Source organism: Phyllopteryx taeniolatus, chromosome 9 (genome assembly GCF_024500385.1).
Source record: "Phyllopteryx taeniolatus isolate TA_2022b chromosome 9, UOR_Ptae_1.2, whole genome shotgun sequence".
NCBI lineage: Eukaryota > Metazoa > Chordata > Actinopteri > Syngnathiformes > Syngnathidae > Phyllopteryx > Phyllopteryx taeniolatus.
In genome coordinates this window covers 3,640,468-3,657,948 of record NC_084510.1, presented here as the reverse complement: position 1 = coordinate 3,657,948, position 17,481 = coordinate 3,640,468, and the positions used below count along the sequence as shown (strand labels likewise).

The 17,481-nt window shown below is 44.7% G+C and overlaps 1 protein-coding gene across 24 annotated transcripts in view; it reads right to left on the bottom strand.

The window, feature by feature from the left end:
* nfasca (neurofascin homolog (chicken) a) overlaps positions 1-17,481 on the bottom strand; it is a 208,048-nt gene that overhangs the window by 120,384 nt on the left and 70,183 nt on the right. The window lies entirely within an intron of this gene.

Below are 17,481 nucleotides of genomic sequence, written 5' to 3'. Positions count from 1 at the left end.
CTGTTGTGTGTTAATGTTATCTTTTTTAACCCAGAGCTAGGAAAATACATGGTTTTAAATCCATATCTGTATTGATGAGTTAAAACAAAGAAGTTTCCCATATTACCCATGTTTCATTGTCTTCTCTTTACAGACTTGCATCATATGATGCATAAAATCAGACCGCATTTGATAACCTTATTGGGGGAAAAAAATGTCATTGGTGCTCATACATTAACCTTCTGTGTAAGGTTACAAATCGCCTATGCCACCCAATCAGGCGTACTCTTTTTCACTTAAAGATGGGAATCCACTCCAGAAATATTTTGCCTCAAAGTGCAACAACACAGCTCATAATTTTTGCATCAACAATGTATCCAAAGTAAGCCATCTACGCTTCCACACAAGAATAAATCTAATGTGTGAGGTGAATAACAGAATACAGAATAACAGTCACAGACTCCATTAAACATGCACTTTTGCAAATCTCCTGGGACAATGAATGTGCTTTGTATGAGAGTGGACACTTTGATGTACAGTCTATCACCTGCTTTTCCCTGCTGACCTGCAACAGGGCAAGTCCTAATGAATGTCCCAAAGGTCACCAGCTATGGTCCTTTAACACACACATGCACGTACACAAAAATAAATGGATCTTACTCACACAAAGGTCACAGGTTACGTGCTAAAGTGGTTGTGGGGGACGTGCCTGTGTCACATCATTTCCGTGGTGCAGATGTCTTTTAAAGGAGTTTCCATGACAACCACTCTTGATGGGATAATCGGGGAAAATGTGGGGGATGCAAGGCTTGGTATTCGCATGAAATGAACTAATTAATCGTGATAAATGTCATTTGTGTTTCTTTACAAACAATAACGCGAATGATTTTAAAAAAAAGATTCCTATCTGCAGTAGTAAAAATATACTAATACTAAAAAAATACGCCTATGATTATATTATGCTATGGTGTGTTTATATACTCTAAAAAAAGTAATGCTTCACTATCAAGTGAGTGATGCTTTTATATTAGCAACTGACTGAATTTCCAATACACACAGCCATCTTTTAACGAAACATAATTACCGACTACTATTCAATAAATACAAGATGACTTATAGGGTAGCCTGTATGATGTCAACAAAGCCATGCACAAGCGCACCGGCCGCGCACACGTCAGTTAAGGGGCTGCCGCTTGCAGCATACACACGGCTGGCCGAATGGCTCGGCCGGAGTCAGCGTCAGACTTTGTGACTTCATCGGACCACTTGCAGATCATTGTCTCGTTTCAAAAGCCCCACCATCATCCCAGTCCCCAAGAAACCTGCAATCTCGGGTCTGAATGACTACAGGCAGGTCGCCTGGCATCTGTGGTCATGAAGTCCTTTGGACGCCTTGTGCTGGACCACCTCAAGAGCGTCACAAGTCTCCTGCTGGAGCCTCTCCATCCCTAATTCCCGGGCTGAATTTTGGGCCCAGTACATTCCTGGTAGAAATTGAGCGTTTAATTGCAAGTCAACATCATCATCAATCAGTATTTTGATTTGGTGCAGACAACTCAAGTGTAGTACAGGCAAAGTAGTATTCATGTGAGCGCTACAAGAAAATCTAGTTCCTTTATAAGCTCTAACAATAAATACAGAGTACATTTGTACATTTGTTTCACCTTTCTACTTTTGAACAAGGGTAGGAGCAGGAGCAAAACAAAACTGTCAGATTGCGAGCCAAGCACTCTGTTCTGCTCACATCCTCTATGGAAGGTGTGATGTAGGAAACAAGATTTGAGTATAAAGGGGGGGGCAGGTTGATTGAGCACTTGTCAGCAAATGTGTGTGTGTGTGTGTGTGTGTGTGTGCGTGTGTGTGTGTGTGCGTGCATGTGTGTGTTTATATGTACAAGTGTGCATGTGTGTATGGATTTCATGCTTGGAAGGAGCTGTGGCTCAATGATGCTGACTGACCTACTTTTAATCAAAAGAGGGAAAGAACAAATGGATGGAAAGTGAAGAGATTGGGGTGCTGTGGGAAAAGGCAGATCAATCTGAGGAAAAAAGGGATGAAGAAGGAGAGTGCAAGGTGATTTCAATTTGAAAGTATTCCTAATTGTCTTGCAAACAAGGGTAAAAAAATATGAGGCTGTGAAGAGACAGTAAAAGCATACAAAGCTGATTCATTGGTCAAATGCTTGAGGGCTGGCTTTGGGGAGGTGGTGTTTGACGGGGGATCCTACTGTAGATAAATCAGTTCCATGGTTCCTGGAGTGATGTTAGCCAAAGCATTTTCTGTGTCCACATATCATCTTTTAAGAGTCATCTTAAATTATGATTTTTCAGCAATTGGGAATATACGTGTAGGGACACAGTACAAGATTAAACACATTTAGACAGAAGCTGATAGCGACTGACTCGATTGACAAAGAACAAAACAGCCAAAACACCCTGTTTTAACACTCAAGTCTCATAACTGCTTTTCAGGGTCATGCGTGAACTGCAGCCAATCCCCATTGACTTTGGGCAAGAGGCAGGGTACACCCTGGATTGTTCGCCAGTCATCCAGCACGAGAGATGTCAAAAGTACTGCTATACGTCCCAATGATCCTGGGAGCTAAGTTGTCTGGGGCTTTATGCCCCTGGTAGGGTCACCCAGGGCAACCAGGTCCGAGGCGAGGGACCAGACAAAGCATGGCCCCTATGATGAGTATTAACAATGGAAGACGTTTTCCCTCGCCTGGACGCGAGTCACCGGGGCCCCCCTCTGGACCCAGGCCTGGCGGTGGGGCTTGATAGAGAGCGCCTGGTGCCCGGGCCTGGTCCCATGGGGCCTGAAGATGCAACGTGGGCCCCCCTTCCCATGGGCTCACCACCTGTGGGAGGGGCCAAGGGGGTAGGGTGAGGTAGAGAACTGGGCCGCAGCCGAACGTGGGGACCTTGGTGATCCGATCCCCTGCTACCATGTTCAAACATAAGGGTGTCGATACATGCACTTGGCACCAGGACACCCTATGCCACAGTTCGATGATCGACTTTGTGGTAATGACATTGGGCTTGCGGCCAGATGTCTTGGGCACTCGGGTGAAGAGAGGGGCGGAGCTGTCAACTGACCAACTGGTAAGTGTGTGGGCTCCGACCTGGCAGACTCAAACGTATTGTGAATGTCTGCTGGGAACGTCTGGCAGAGTCCCCTGTCAGAAGGAGTCTTAACTCCCACCTTCATCAGAACTTCAACTAAGTACTAAGACATCAGGGAAGCTGTCAAGCTGAAGAAGGAGTCCTGTCGAGCCTTTTTGGGCAGTGGGACTCTGTAGGCAGCTGATAGGTACCGGCTAGCCAAGCAGAATGCAGGTTTGGTGGTCGCTGAGGCAAAAACTTGGGCGTTGGACAATTTCAGTGAGGCCATTGAGAACGACTTTAACGGCTTTTTTGGAAATTCTGATCCACGATCCGGCGTCTCAGGAGGGGCAAGTCCGTTAACACTGAGTATAGTGGGGACGGAGTGCTGCTGACTTCAACTTGGGACCTTGTGAGTCGGTCGGCCGAATACTTCGAAGACCTGCTCAATTCCACCAACACGCCTTCCTATGATGAGCCCAATTTACCTTTCGAACAATAAAAAAAAAATTCTGACATTTTCACAGTTTGTAGTTGAAATACTGGTGGTTCCCCTTTTAAAGGAAGAAATTCAATCACAGCTCTCTACTTCTGACCGGCATCTGGCAATGACATCATTTCCAAAATGGCTGACAGGAAGAAGACATGCTTAAATAAAAGTTTTTTTTTTTTTTTTTTTTTTTTTTTTTTTTTAAATAAACCTTCAAACATGTATTTTCACTAATAACTGGCCAGGGTTGGATTCGATTTAGTTGTAGCTGGAGGCTTTCATGAGGTCTCTCTTTTACTGCTAACTGACATTGGCCCAGTGCATATTAAGCTATTGCATTTAATAACACAGCTCTGCTGTCTGGATTTTTTTGTCTGTCAAAACAACATCATATCCACACAGATGGGAAAAAGTCATTTGAGCCGTTACATTGCTATCCAGATTAGAAAAGAAAGCTTAGCAGATCATGCAACCACATTGTTGGATGACATTAAAATCCTTTGCAGCTGACCCATAGCTATTGACCAGTAAAAGCTCATACCCTCTAAACGGGTATTAGAAAAGACAAGAGACCCCAATCAGTTTGTTGCCCTCTGTCAGTTTCAACCCATCAGCACACCAAAGAAAGGATGGAGACGTGTACAGGGAGGGTGACTGGAAGAGGAGAGGCAAGAGAATAAAGGTACAGGCCGGAAGAAAACAGCAAGAAAAACACGGAATGAAACACGCAATGAACAAAAATAAAAAATGAGATCATAAGGGGGAAAATATAAACTAGATTATATTATTCCTAGTGTTAATTATTGATGGCACGCCATTTAAACAAGGTAGACCATTGGTACAAAATGTCTCAGTTAAGCATGTTTTATTATCATTTAGTTTTGTTTTGATCCTTCTCAGACATTACCATTAAACGTTTAAACAAAAATGACTTACAATGCAGCTCGGCCTCGTGCGTTCTGTTTCTACATGAATTAACAAAGAATCTTCCTCCTCAATACACTGAAATATTGAAGACCACATGCCGTCATCCAAATCTCAATAACTACCCCCTCACCTTTGTCATGACATTACATTTTAACACAAACAAAGAGGCCATTTAGTGGTCCCTTCAGGCGCACTGCTCATAGTACAAGCCACTCCCACACGCTGGCCAAGACATTCATGGTCCAAAAAATGGTTTGCCAATAGGAGTACCTTATCTTTTTCAAATATCATAACTAGGGTTGGGCATTGTTTGAATTTGAGCGATTCCGTTCCCGATTCCGGTTGCAAACAATTCTCGATTCCGATTCTTTTAGGGGGTTGGGTCAAAAAAGTTTACACGGTTTAAATAAAGGGTGTCCAAATTATGAACATCCATTTTCTTACCAGCCCGCAGCATAGTCTAAAAGGAACATTTGACTCAGGGAACTTTATCACCAGTATCAATACCAAACCTATAAACTTAAAGGCAATGTGTGTGGAACTAACCCAATTGACTTAATATTCATCAATTAATGTTTCAGCTAAAAGTTAAATATAGCATTGTTAAAATCTTTATTTGCGACTGTTTTATCACGTCAAATGGTTTATATGTGCAAGTTTTAACTTGACTTCCTGTTTTAAGCTTGTAGCCTTTTATATTGAAGGGTACGCACCGGAACTCAGCCTTTTGGCACGAAAAGTAACTTCACACGGCACCGATGTTTTTGTTTGTTTTTGTTTAATGCATGGAACCAAATGCTATAAAACATTGCTTTTTATGTGAATTTTGTCTCAATTCATTTTTATGTAAAGTTGCTACAGTGAAGTTTTGGCTCAATGTTAAGCATTTTTTTGTGTGTGTCATCGGCTCTTAAGTTGGTTTGAAGACTAAAAAGAACACTAAAAGCCATCAGTGTAAAAGTGCAAGCAGCCGTTTACCTTGTTAGCTGTCTCAATGTTGGCATAGACGTATTTTATTGTTTAACTCACCCAATTGACTGAGAGTTGACTTCACTGAAGCTATGCGCGGTGGAGGCTGAGGCTCGGAGCGCGTCAGACGCTACATATTGTGAAAGCCTCCTTTGCACAATACAATCTTATTCCAACTGTTGCACTGAGGCGACTGGTCATTCATTTGAACAAAGTTAAGACACACTTTGTTCACCGCCGCCACCGTTGGGCACAAGCACTTTTCGTGCTTGTTCTTCTTCTTCGCTGGTTTTTGCCGCTTCTTCGAAGGTTTGCCCCATTTCTTCTTCGCATCTGGAAGACTAGGCATCGAAATTGGGAACCAACATTTTTACATTTGAACGGTTCCGGGAGAACCTGAACGTTAGTCCCGGTTCCAGTCGGTTCTCGATTATATATATCTGTTGACTGATAATATCTTCCATATAATAATAATACGTCTGCCTCACAGTTCTGGGGACCGGGGTTCAATCCCCGGCCCCGCCTGTGTGGAGTTTGCATGTTCTCCCAGTGCCTGCGTGGATATATATACACACACACACACACACACACACTGTTCAAGGATGTGTGTGTTTGGAGTCCAGAATTTCCCAATCCTTTGTGCCAAAATAAATTAGAGCATACAGTCTGGCCATGTCCCTTTCATACATTCATTTATTTCCTCCTCTATCAAGACCCCCACCACGAGAAACAGGCAACATCTTGATTTTAAATTACCTCTGCCTCACGTCCTTCATCTTCTGTCTGCTCTTTCTTCTCTTTGCCAATGAATTTTTTATTTGATTTTAGTTTTTTAATAGTCAAGTGTTTTTCTGTACTTTACTATACATATGTCCCATCAATATGGTTATGTGCACCAGCCCCATCATTTCCTCCATGCATAGCACAACAATGTCGGTCAACATGGAACCAACCTCATTAGCACATCTGGATTTCACTCCTCCTTAAACACCCTCAGTACCCCTCAATATGAATCCCCCTCCTTTGACTTCATCCTCTCCTTCCTGTCCAATGAAAAACACCCCGAGTCAGCAGGTCTCCCTAGCGACAGTGTCAGACGGATGAAAATGGGGGCAGAAAAAAATGAGGGCGATACAACTGTGATGGGTGAGGAGGGGTGAGGTCGTTGTGCCCGTGTGCGTGCGCAAGTGAAAATACTGTAGACTGGAAGAATTTAAAGGTGTGCTCTAAGTGCCAGAGAGAGAAAATGCAATCAGTTTTTTTTAAATATTTTTTGCATTGTGTGTGCGTGTGTGTGTTTTGTGCTGTATTTATAAGATAAAATGAACAAAAGCTGAGCTCAACAAAATGAAAATCTACTGTGAACACAAAGGGCATCCATTCAAATCCTTGCCACCAGCTAAATCTAAAAATGTGATGATGGGATAGCGTGACCTGAGTCACCACACAGCCTCAATGAATACTTCCTGTATATTCATATATTATTTAGAGCGACAAATAATAATTAAAAAGTGAACCCTCATTCTATGATTTATTGCATTTTCACCTGTGGAGGCAGCACTTTATCACCAAGTTGACAACTTTGGTGAACATTCAAGTAGAGTATGTTCTGGTTAGCAGACGCTAACACTGATAACACTGTTAACACGAATCCCAGCTAACACTACAGCTCTCTTTACATTTTTGGTTTTGACATGATAGTACTTCCGTGTAGGCCGAACTCTAGCTTTTGCTTGAAAAGCTGCAAAGTCAGAAAACTTGGCATAGGGGCAACATCATGTAAATTAGACAAATTGTGATGTCACAATTTAGAAAGATTCAAAAGTGCACGCTTGCAGAAACATTTTCTGAAATAGGCAGAGAGGGGATTTACTCAATTGTTTAATTTCATACAAGGATGCAGGCACTCCAGAGACCCAACTGTTTGTATACAAGCAACAATTTATGCCAACTTTCTGTAAGACTGTATGTCCCCTTTAAAAATTAAGATGTGACCATACTCTGCAGTAACGTGAACCAGGCTGAGCATTAGCTCGTTTGCATGAAACAGGACCTCCCTAACCAAAACACGTCTCAAACTGAAGGTCCATGAGCCAGATACGGCCCTCCACATCATTTTACGTGTGACCTGTGAAAGCTTACCAAAATTTCACCTTGACTTCTGTTCAAGTTATCCATCATAATGCTAAGAACAAATTATTATTTATTATAACAACAATAATAATCATAATTATTATGATTATATGGAAGATATTATCAGTCAACAGAACAGATATCCCAAAGCAGTTCACATCATAGCAGCTTATCACACCAATTATTGTGTATTGACATCGGTCAGTATGCAACCGATGTACAGTGGACCCACCACATACTTGCGGATTCAACTATTCTCAATTTTTTTGGGAGGGAACCAACTCCAAAAAAAAAAGCTTATTGGTGGTTTATCCCCACTTATTCAAGAATTTCATCCATCCATCCATTCTCTGAACCATTGATCCTCACTAGTGTTGCGGGTGCTGGCAACTCGCCCAGCTGACTTTGGGCGAGAGGCAGGGTACACCCTGAAGTGGTTGCCAACCAATCGCAGGTTTGAAAAATGTTGAGGGGTTAAGGACACCATCACCACAGTCCTCCACCCTGGGCGGACACACCTGGAGTAGCAAGGGAGCGATATACGGCTGATCTTTGTGGATTTAAGTTTGACATTGAATACCATAGACCCCAACAGTTTGTTGTCAATTACAATTTGTGGGATGCACAGATTACATTTTGATAACAGTGTTAGCTTCTGATATGCAGCACATACTTGATTGGTTGGTAGCACACTGAATGTGGGGCGTATTTGTGTTTTCTCATGTATCTGCTTCATGCACCACATACCATACAAGCATCTGCATTCTAATATAAAAGTGTATTTTGGAAGCTTGGTAATGAAACGCTGAGTCCATGAGGGAAAACTCAATCCAGTCTTTGTGGGGGCTCACATGCGCCTCACGGTTCACACTTGCTTTTTTGACAAGGGGGTGAACATGCAGGCCCCTAGCTCCACCCCTCGTCGTCATGGTAATGAAATTTATTTTACATGAAAACATATGGGGAATAAAGTCTCCTGTAATCCTTGAGGTGTTTTGACAAAGTCACAGGCGTGTTATTAAAGGTCCCAAGCCATCAAAATATTTTTTTTTCTACTGTTAGGTCCGATATCTATGCATATCTATCTATCGCTGTGATGTAGTTTCATCAATTAGTATTCAAATACCTGCTCACTTCGTGGTTGGTACCCACCCACTCAACTCAGCTGAACAGCAACACGGCATTTCCGGATTTTAAGCGCGCGGGTCTTAGCCGCCAAGCCATAAAAATACAGTCTATAAAGTTTACATATGTTGTGCTTTACAACAACCTTTAATTCTATTTGTAATTTATAATTGCAAAGCTTGCATTCATTGTTGCTAGCGACGACCGTCAGGTTCAATTCAAGTGAATGGGAGCGGATGACCTAAAAATATCCCAATCTCTATTAACTTTCACCCATGTCCCCTTTCAGATCACATTCCTCATGAGTGGGCAATCCAATGCTTGGTGAATTGTCTTTCACAATGATAGTAAGACCCCACATTGATGGATCCAAACACGTTGTCGCAATGATCATTTGGCCGCCACAAAATGCCGTGATATTGCCACGGACCATTTAGATCAAAGCTGTTTTGCATATTTAAATTAAGACGAACAGCGATCCAATCAGAGCAAAACCTATTTACACATCAAATATGATTAAGAATTTCCTGACGTCTCAATCGCCAGGCGAAACAGACCAACTGGAATAGCTTGAAAAAGGGCATCCTGGGCATTTCCAACTCATAATAAAAAATAAAAATATCTGGCATACCCAATAAAAGGACATCAAAGATGAAACAAAAATTATGGCATGGGACCTTTAAGACATCTGGGGACTGTAGTTAATTTTTTTATATTCATTTTATTTTTGAGAGAGCAAAAACTGCATTTTATTGACCATGTATATTTAATGCATGACAAACTACAGACCATGTTTTTGCGTGCGCGCATGCATGCATGTGTGTGTGCGCGCATGCATGCATGCATGCATGTTCGTGTGCATGTACACATCTGCAAGGGTGGTTAGCATGTCTTCCAGGCCTAATTTGCTGAGATGGGCCCGTCTGCCTTGAGGTTATGGTGGTGATTAAAGTAATTTTGCCATTGGATGGTCTATCTCTCTCTCTCGCTCTCTCTCACACACACACACACACGCACACACACACACACACACACACACACACATACACACAGTTGTCCTGTGCCATTTCTCTACTATAATTATCCCATTACCAAATTTCATTTACTCAGACCAGACTCTCTCAATTTCTCTTTTGCGCTTCCTTTCTTGTACTAAATGATATTAAATCCATTCAAAATCAAATTTAGTCCATCAAGAGGTGAATGTGTTTCACGATCTGTAAGGGCATAGTGAACAGAAGCATCCCTGAGCCGCTTCTCCTCACTTGGGTCGCGGGCGTGCTGGAGCCTATCCCAGCTATCATCGGGCAGGAGGTGGGGTACACCCTGAACTGGTTGCCAGCCAATCACAGGGCACACACAAACAAACAACCATTCGCACTCACATTCACACCTACGGGCAATTTAGAGTCTCCAATTAATGCATGTTTTGGGGATGTGGGAGGAAACCGGACTGCCCGGAGAAAACCCACGCAGGCACGGGGAGAACATACAAACTCCACACAGGCGGGGCCGGGGATTGAACCCCAGACCTCAGAACTGTGAGGCAGACGCTCTAACCAGTCGGTCACCGTGCCGCCTATTCATTCATATACAATGATATTATGTATAGTGTCTTAGTTTGGTGTTCAACAGTGAGTATGCCAATTATGCTTTTACATAGATTATTCAGAATGCAACTAGAGGGATGTCCACTATTCTAAAAAATTTTACTTTATTTGAGAATTCATTGTTTTCCAATTTTTGTGAGTATTCGTGTGTATGTGTGTATGAATGTGTATGAGTGGATGGGTTGGGGAAATCCCCTCAGGTTCCCCAGAGACAAAGGTGTTAAAATGATAGACATGTTAGTGTGTGAGTGTTTGCCAGTAATAGTGGAATAGTTAAAATGTGTGCATTATATATACCAGATGGTGTGTTGCACGTAAATTGCAGAGCGAATTAAAAATAAATAAACAAAAGCAAAGAATGGTGAAAACTGCCTTGTGCTGAACGCCACATGCTATCTTCGGTGCTGTTTGAAGAACCATGTGAAATTAAACTTTATTGCAGCATTATAAACTTGTTGACACACATGGTGCACAATGGCATAACTAATCCCAAATCAATCCATGTGTAATAAAGTTGCATTTTGAGTTGGATTCAGAAAAGAAAAAACATGGCCTGTTGCAGCAGCAGCATTGGTCGCAAATTAAAGGAGCCATTTCACGAATGAGTGGAGCATCGGCCATTGGCAAGCTGAGACCTTTGTCCCAGCCTATCAAGAGACTCACTGGGTGGAAAAATACATGTGAAAAAGCCACCCCCTAAACTGCATTTTTAAACAGAGGGCAGCGAAAATGCAATACATTTTAAAATGAGGTGTTGCATTTAGTATTCAGTCGAATAATAATAAAGTTAAATGATGACAGCATTGCTATTGCTTTTTTATCCATCCACCCATCCATCAATCCATTCATACATACATTCATCTATTTTCTATAGCGCTTGTCTTCATGAGGGTCAAGTGAGCTGGAGCCTAGCTCAGCTGACTTTGGGTGAGAGGAAGGGTACAGTCTGGATTGGTCTCTTCAGCGTTTGAAAAAAAAAATAGATGAAAAGAAATCCCTCTGCACACAATTGCATGGTGTTAAATATAGGTTGTCACTGCCTGCTCCACAGTGCAACGACTATGATACTGCATCTTAGTGAAGCAGACAGATGTATCCCCGAGCCTTTTATCATACACATGAATTGACAGAAGCAAAAGCACCAATGTAGGTTAAGTACCTGACTAGGGCGCATAACATCTGTATACCCACCCGGACTCCTGCAAGGCATCCTCATCTTTCCTCTTGAACTAACTCTTTCAATTAAACATTTTAAATTTACAGTCTACAAATCATTTTTAACAACCACTTTAACAGTAGAAACACAAAAATGTCTGAAAAAAATGCTGCTCATTTAGAGTAAAAAAAAAATCCATCCATCCATCCATTTTCTACCGCTTATCCGGGTCGGGTCGCGGGGGCAGTAGCTTTAGCAGGGACGCCCAGACTTCCCTCTCCCCAGCCATTTCATCCAGCTATTCCGGAGGGATCCCGAGGCGTTCACAGGCCAGGACGTAGTCTCTCCTGGGTCGTCCCCGGGGTCTCCTCCCGGTGGGAGGTGCCCGGAACACCTCACTGGGGAGGCGTCCGGGAGGAATCCGAATCAGATGCCCCAGCCACCTCATCTGGCTCCTCTCGATGTGGAGGAGCAGCGTCTCTACTGACACCCTGCGGAGGAAACTAATTTCGGCCGCTTGTATCCGGGATCTTGTTCTTTCGATCACGACCCACAGCTCGTGACCATAGGTGAGGGTAGGAACGTATATTGACCGGTAAATTGAGAGCTTCGCCTTTTGGCTTAGCTCCTTCTTTACCACAACGGACCGATACAAAGTCCGCATCACTGCAGACGCTGCACCGATCCGCCTGTCGATCTCCCGTTCCATTCTTCCCTCACTCGTGAACAAGACCCCAAGATACTTGAACTCCTCCACTTGGGGCAGGATCTCATCCCCGACCTGGAGAGGGCATGCCACCCTTTTCCGACTGACGACCATGGTCTCAGATTTGGAGGTGCTGATTCTCATCCCAGCCGCTTCACACTCGGCTGTGAACTGCTCCAGTGAGAGTTGGAGGTCACGGCTTGATGAAGCCAACAGAACCACATCATCAGCAAAAAGCAGAGATGCAATACTGAGGCCACCGAACCAGAACCCCTCTACGCCTCGGCTGCGCCTAGAAATTCTGTTCATATAAGTTATGAACTGAATCGGTGACAAAGGGCAGCCTTGGCGGAGTCCAACCCTCACCGGGAACGAGTCCGACTTACTGCCGGATATGCGGACCAAACTCTGACTCCGGTCGTACAGGGACCGAACAGCCCTTATCAGGGGGTTCGGTACCCCATACTCCCGAAGCACCCCCCCCACAGGACTCTCCGAGGGTCGAACGCCTTCTCCGAGTCCACAAAACACATGTAGACTGGTTGGGCGAACTCCGATGCACCCTCGAGGGCCCTGCCGAGGGTGCAGAGCTGGTCCACTGTTCCACGGCCAGGACGAAAACCACACTGCTCCTCCTGAATCTCCAGCACCCCCTCCAAGGACTCCACAAAGGGTGGGTACTCTGAACTGCTGTTTGGTGCATAGGCACAAACAACAGTCAGGACCCGTCCCCCCACCCGAAGGCGGAGGGAGGCTACCCTCCCGTACACCGGGGTGAACCCCAACGTACAGGCGCCGAGCCGGGGGGCAATAAGTATACCCACACCTGCTCGGCGCCTCTCACCGTGGGCAACTCCAGAGTGGAAGAGAGTCCAACCCCTCTCGAGAGGACTGGTACCAGAGTCCAAGCTGTGTGTGGTGGCGAGTCCGACTATATCTAGTCGGAACTTCTCGACCTCACACACCAGCTCAGGCTCCTTCCCTGCCAGAGAGGTGACATTCCACGTCCCTTGAGCCAGCTTCTGTAGCCGGGGATCGGATCGCCAAGGTCCCCGCCTTCGGCCACCGCCCAGCTCACACTGGAGCCTATCCCAGCTTACTTTTGGGCGAGAGGCGGGGTACACCCTGAAACTGGTCGCCAGGAAATCACAGGGCACATATGAACAAACAACCATTCACACTCACATTCACACCTATGGGTAATTTAGAGACTTTAATTAACCTACTACCATGCATGTTTTTGGGACGTGGGATGAAACCGGAGTACCCAGAGAAAACCCACGCAGGCACGGGGAGAACATGCAAACATAGGCGAGGCCGGATTTGAACCCAGGTCCTCAGAACTGTGAGACAGATGTGCTAATCAGTCGTCCATCGTGCCGCCGATGGTTTCACTACAAATAAGATAAATTCACTCGGTGACATTTTGCGTTTTTGCAGTCTAAATTTCATATTTCTTAACTTTCGTCATCTCACTTAATCTATTTGAAAGAAAGAGAAGTAAATCATGTCCATTATCAGATAACTAAAAAGGTATCTTTGATCTGGTCTATTTATTCATTTAGGATGAATCAATAAAATGACAGTAGTTTATCTTCAGTATGTACCAGTATGTATGTTTTTATCAATTGAAAAGACTGAAACATAATTCTTAAAACAAACTAGATCTGGCATCACATGCATGAACGTGTGGGAACTGCTCTTTTTCTCTTTCTTTCTCTTTCTCTCTCTCTCTGTCTCTGTCTCTCTCTCTGCCAACAGATTAACTGAGGAGTCATCACCAATGCTAAATCTCCATGATTCCATCAATCATCAAAAACAGATATAGAAGGCAGGAAAACAATATGTTCCAACCAATAAGCCACTACATTCTAAATATTTATTCAAAATAACGTACCAGGTCTCAGCAGTTACAGCGATATAACCCTCATAGAAACCCATCCATCCATCCATTTTCTGAGCCGCTTCTCCTCACTAGGGTCGCGGACGTGCTGGAGCCTATCCCAGGTGTCATCGGGCAGGAGGCGGGGTACACCCCGAACTGGTTGCCAGCCAATCGCAGGGCACATAGAAACAAACAACCATTCGCACTCACAGTCATGCCTACGGGCAATTTAGAGTCTCCAATTAATGCATGTTTTTGGGATGTGGGAGGAAACCGGAGTGCCCGGAGAAAACCCACGCAGGCACGGGGAGAACATGCAAACTCCACACAAGCGGGGCCGGGGATTGAACCCGGGTCCTCAGAACTGTGAGGCTGACGCTCTAACCAGTCGCCCACCGTTCCACCCCTCAAAGAAACCTCATACCAAAAAAAATAATCACATGAAAATGCTTTACAATGCTGCCACAATTAGAAATTTTACCAAAATGTCACATGAAATTCCGCATATCTTGTAAAAATCCACTTTCATCAATAATAAAAGGGGAAAGGAATGTACACTGCAAGCTCGATTTAAGGAAAAAGGTTGTTAAGTGACTATTCACATATCTAGTCTTATTGTGTATATCCCGGCGGCTCGGTAGCCGACTGGTTAGAGCGTCTGCCTCACAGTTCTGAGGACCGGGGTTCAATTCCCGGCCCCGCTTGTGTGGAGTTTGCATGTTCTCACCGTGCCTGCGTGGGTTTTCTCCGGGCACTCCGGTTTCCTCCCACATCCCAAAAACATGCGTGGTCAGTTGATTGAAGACTCTAAAATTGCCCGTAGGTGTGAATGTGAGTGCAAATGGTTGTTTGTTTATATGTGCGCCCTGCGATTGGCTGGTAACCAGTTCAGGGTGTACCCCGCCTTCTGCCCGATGATAGCTGGGATAGGCTCCAGCACGCCCGCGACCCTTGTGAGGAGAAGCGGCTCAGAAAATGGATGGATGGATGGATGGGTATATTCCAAGGCTCGATTTATGGCACTTCCATATCAAATCTCACCTTGCCCAACTATTTACAGTAGTTATCGTCTCTTCCGCACTCTGTTAGATTTTTCGAAATGCTATTTGCTAGTCAGCGCTAAAGTTATGAAGGAAATGAAAAATTTTGCTTCTGAGAAAATGAGGTATTATTGTCGAGCATTGATGTGTGTTTCTGGCTTCTCAATCAATCAATCATTCAATCGAATCCAGGGTCCGAAATAACCAAAAATTTTTGCATCGCAATATTTGCTATACAAAATTGTTTTTGTATAGCAATTGTGGAGATTTGTGTAGCAATTTTTCAACACATTGTTTTGGGCAGTAATTTGAATAAAAGTTCCACCAAGCACTAGGGATGGGTATCGTTAAGATTTTAATGATCTAATATGAATAAAGTAAAGTAAATCGATTACTCATGCCTGAAAAGTGAGACACAATGAATGCTGGGATGCTACCTTAGCACAGCAAGTTAGCAACAACAGAGCTAACTCAAAAGCACCACTATTTTCTCTTCGTGTACATGCAGTCATTCTAACAACCAAAAGCTTTATGGCCACTCCACAACACCTTGACTTATCCTGATCAAGCAGCTAAACTACAACTATAGTAAAGTATATGTAGCAATAAAACCAGGTATACAATTAGAAGTTAACCTCTCTAGTTTTAGATGTATTATTTTCAAGTTGAAAATAAAAAAATACATTCCCACGTGTTTCTAATAAGCAATCGGACTTGCATCCAAACCGCTAGCCTGAGGATTGTTCTTTTATGAAACCAAAGGTAAGGTCTATTCAGAGGTGCTGGAAAGGAGGGTCCGTCGGGAAGTCGAATCTCAGATACAGGAGGAGCAAGTGTGGTTTTCATCCTGGCCGTGGAACAGTGGACCAGCTCTACACTCTCGGCAGGGTCCTCGAGGGTCCATGGGAGTTCGTCCAACCAGTCTACATGTGTTTTGTGGACTTGGAGAAGGCGTTTGACTGTGTCCCTCGGGGAGTCCTGTGGGGGGTGCTTTGGGAGTATAGGGTATGGGTTACCGAACCCCCCCTGGGCTGTTCGGTCCCTGTACGACCAGAGTCAGAGTTTGGTCCGCATATCCGGCAGTAAGTCGGACTCGTTTCCGGTGAGGGTTGGACTCCGCCAAGGCTGCCCTTTGTCACCGATTCTGTTCATAACTTTTATGGACAGAATTACTAGGCGCAGCCGAGGCGTAGAAGGGGTCCGGTTTGGTGGCCTCCGTATTGCATCTCTGCTTTCTGCAGATGATGAGGTTCTGTTGGCTTCATCAAGCCGTGATCTCCAACTCTCACTGCAGTTTGCAGCCGAGTGTGAAGCGGCTGGGATGAGAATCAGCACCTCCAAATCTGAGACCATGGTCCTCAGTCGGAAAAGGGTGGCGTGCCCTCTCCAGGACGGGGATGAGATCCTGCCCCAAGTGGAGGAGTTCAAGTATCTTGGGGTCTTGTTCACGAGTGAGGGAAGAATGGAACGGGAGATCGACAGGCGGATCGGTGCAGCATCTGCAGTTATGGGGACTTTGTATCAGTCCGTTGTGGTAAAGAAGGAGCTAAGCCGAAAGGTGAAGCCCTCAATTTACCGGTCGATCTATGTTCCTACCCTCACCTATGGTCACGAGCTGTGGGCCGTGACCGAAAGAACAAGATCCGGATACAAGCGGCCGAAATGAGTTTCCTCCGCAGGGTGTCCGGGCTCTCCCTTAGAGATAGGGTGAGAAGCTCGGTCATCCGGGAGGGGCTCAGTAGAACCGCTGCTCCTCCACATTGACAGGAGCCAAATGAGGTGGCTCGGGCATTTGATTCGGATGCCTTCCTGGTGAGGTGTTCCGGGCACGTCCCACTGGGAGGAGACCCTGGGGACGACCCAGGACACGCTGGAGAGACGATGTCTTTCGGCTGGCCTGGGAACGCCTCGGAATCCCCCGGAAGAGCTGGATGAAGTGGCTGGGGAGAGGGAAGTCTGGGCGTCCCTGGTAAAGCTACTGCCCCCACGACCCGACCTCGGATAAGCGATAGAAAATGGATGGATGGATGAAACCAAAGCCGTGTACTGTAAACTCAGAGTACAATTTGCTCTATTTTACCCCTTGTGACAATAGTGAGAAGGGGGTAGCAGACATACAGTATGAGAGCTCTCAACCAAATAGTTGGAATGGAAGACTGGAAGACCACACTGGCTATTAAAGTCTTACTCTCTCTCTCTCTCTCTCTCTCTCTCTCTCTGTCACACTCTCAGTTTCTTTTTCTGTTTTCTGGGTGCATTAACCTCAGCTCCACAGTGCTTCAGAACAAAGAAAGGGCTGTGTGTGTGTGTGTGTGTGCGTAGGTGCGTGCGTGCGTGCATGCGTGTGTGTGTGTGCA